A 3,271-nucleotide genomic window follows, 5' to 3' on the forward strand; every position below is an offset into this window, starting at 1 on the left:
GGAACCAGTCTACTTGGAGAAAAGATCCTCGAGCAGGTTCGGAAGCATTTAAACTAGAAAGGAAGGGGGGAGAAATCAACAAAAAAACAGAAGGGAGACCACATCAAAACAAGAACAACAACTCAGGTAAGACAACCATTAAATGTATTTATCTAAATGCTAGAAGTATCAGAAACAAAATTCTAGAACTTGAAGCTACTGCACTAACAGGTAACTATGATGTGATAGGTGTTACAGAAACGTGGTTGTCTGAGAGTGATGGGGACGAATATAATATTTGTGGGTATACACTGTATAGGAAAGACAGGCAGGACAGAAGAGGAGGAGGGGTAGCGCTATACATAAGAAACAGTCTTGAAGCCCAGGTGTTAAACCTGGACAAAGAAAATAAAACCGAATCAATATGGGTCAGAATAACAGACAAAAATTCAAAAGGCATAATAACAGGAGCATGCTATAGACCGCCAGATTCAGACGGTGAGCACAATAATCTGTTATACAGTGACATTAGAAATGCGTGTAGCAAAGGAGAAGCCATACTAATGGGGGATTTCAACTTCCCCCAGATAAAATGGGGAAAACCCGGTGGGTAGCACGAAGGATGAAATAGAAATGGTGGAAATGACAAATGACTGCTTCCTAACACAATTTGTGAAGGCACCCACTAGAGGGGAGGCATGCCTTGATTTAGTCTTTTCAAATAACGAAGATAGAATAACTAAAACAGAGGTCAGAGAACCACTGGCAAACTCAGACCACAACATGGTCTCATTTGAAGTGTTTTTTAAATCCCCAAAAGTAATGACTAAAGCTAAGGTTTACAATTTTAGAAAAGCAAACTATGAAGGTATGAAACAGAGACTAACAGAAGTAAATTGGAGTAAAATAGAGAAAACACCCACAGAAGAAGGATGGATGTTCTTCAAAAATGTAGTACTAGAGGCGCAAAACAATTATATCCCTAAAGTAGACAAATCTAAATGTAAAACTAAATTGCCAAAATGGTTTAATAGATCAATTAAAAAAAATATTCAGCAAAAAAAGGCACTTTACAGAGCATTAAAAAGGGACCAAAAAGAAAGTACACAGAAAGAGTACACAGAACTGCAAACGCAAGTCAAAAAGGAAGTTAGAAAGGCCAAGAGAGAAATAGAAATGATCATTGCTAAGGGAGCTAAAACCAATTCCAAAATGTTTTTCCAATATTACAACAGCAAGAGAACATTCAAAGAGGAGATTAAATGTTTAAGAGATACAAATGGCAAAATCGTAGAGGAAGAAAAAAAAAATAGCAAATATGTTAAATGATTACTTTTCACAAGTTTTTACAAAGGAAGATACTGACAACATGCCCCACATGTCATCCAGTTCCTATCCAGTTTTAAATAACTTTAGCATAACTGAGGCAGAAGTGTTAAAGGGACTAGGAGCTCTTAAAATAAACAAATCCCCTGGGCCGGATGAGATCCTCCCAGTAGTACTCAAAGAAATGAAAGAAGTAATTTACAAACCGCTAACCAAGATCATGCAGCAGTCTCTTGACACAGGGGTGGTACCGACAGACTGGAAAATTGCAAACGTAATACCGATCCACAAAAAGGGAAACAAAACTGAACCAGGTAACTACAGACCAGTAAGCCTGACTTCTATTATATGCAAACTTATGGAAACTATAATAAGATCCAAAATGGAAAATTACCTATATGGTAACAGGGTACTGGGAGACAGTCAACATGGTTTTAGGAAAGGGAGATCGTGTCTAACTAACTTGCTTGATTTTTTTGAGGATGCAACATCGACAATGGATAATTGCAAAGCATATGACATGGTTTATTTAGATTTCCAGAAAGCTTTTGACAAAGTCCCGCACAAAAGATTAATTCTCAAACTGAAACGCAGTTGGGATTCAAGGAAACACATGTACATGGATTAGGGAGTGGTTAACATGTAGAAAACAGAAAGTACTGATTAGAGGAAAAACCTCAGAATGGAGTGGCTTTTTCCCCCGGAGTGTGTAACCAGCGGTGTACCACAGGGATCAGTATTAGGTCCTCTGCTATTCCTAATCTACATTAATGATTTATTCTGTGTATAGTAAGCAAACTTGTTAAATTTGCAGACGACACAAAAGTAGGAGGAGTGGCAAACACTGTTGCAGCAACAAAGGTCATTCAAAATGATCTAGACAAGATTCAGAACTGGGCAGACACATGGCAAATGACATTTAATAGAGAAAAGTGTAAGGTACTGCACGCAGGAAATAAAAATGTACATTATAAATATCATATGGGAGATATTGAAATTGGAGAAGGAATCTATGAAAAAGACCTAGGAGTTTTTGTTGACTCAGAAATGTCTTCATCTAGACAATGTGGGGAAGCTATAAAAAAGGCTAACAAGATGCTCGGATACATTGTGAAAAGTGTTGAATTTAAATCAAGGGAAGTAATGTTAAAACTGTACAATGCACTAGTAAGACCTCATCTTGAATATTGTGTTCAGTTCTGGTCACCTCGCTATAAAAAAGATATTGCTGCTCTAGAAAGAGTGCAAAGAAGAGCGACCAGAATTATTCCGGGCTTAAAAGGCATGACTTCCTTAGAATAGGTGTATCAAGACACACGCAGTGGCAGATCATCCTTCGTCTCTAGAGTCACACTCGTTCTCTTGTTTCTTGGGAAAAAGGGGGCAGGGGTGAAAAAATCTTCCTACGGCAGTGATGGGATTCGAACCCATGCCTCCAGAGAAACTGGAGCCTAAATCCAGTGCCTTAGACCACTCGGCCACACTACCACACATCAAGATACCTGCCACTCAGGGGTCATACTCTAGGCCACACTACCACACCAAGATACCTGCCACTCAGGGGTCATACTGTAGGCCGCTAACGCAATTTAACAACAGCAAAATCTTAATCGTTGGAATGAAAAAAAAGCAAATACTACCTTCTCAAATTGCGCCAACTGGGAATTGAACCCTGGTCACAAGAATGGGAATCTTGTATGATACCACTACACCATTGGCGCATAGTTGCATACGTTCAAATTTTCCATGGAATGGAACATTTTCTTTTCCAGCAGTTCGAAAGAGCGAGGGGAGAGTTAAAAGCAAGACAGCAGTAGAGAGATTTCAACCCACGCCTCTCGAGACTTCACTCATTATTAGATTGCTCAGCCACACTATCACAACCCAAATGCTCAAACCCCCAGACCCCCAGGTTCCATACTATTCACTGCTAGTGCAATTCAACAACAACAACAACAACAACAAC

The 3,271-nt window shown here is 39.2% G+C and overlaps 2 non-coding genes across 2 annotated transcripts; both read right to left on the minus strand.

Moving 5' to 3' along the window:
* Positions 1-2,711: 2,711 nt before the first annotated feature.
* Positions 2,712-2,793, minus strand: trnal-uag. Its single transcript has one exon. It is a non-coding gene; the product is annotated as a tRNA-Leu (tRNA).
* A 162-nt stretch (positions 2,794-2,955) lies between these two features.
* Positions 2,956-3,026, minus strand: trnag-ccc. The gene has a single exon. It is a non-coding gene; the product is annotated as a tRNA-Gly (tRNA).
* Positions 3,027-3,271: the final 245 nt, after the last annotated feature.

The sequence above is a fragment of the Polyodon spathula genome, chromosome 44 (assembly GCF_017654505.1).
Source record: "Polyodon spathula isolate WHYD16114869_AA chromosome 44, ASM1765450v1, whole genome shotgun sequence".
Lineage (NCBI taxonomy): Eukaryota > Metazoa > Chordata > Actinopteri > Acipenseriformes > Polyodontidae > Polyodon > Polyodon spathula.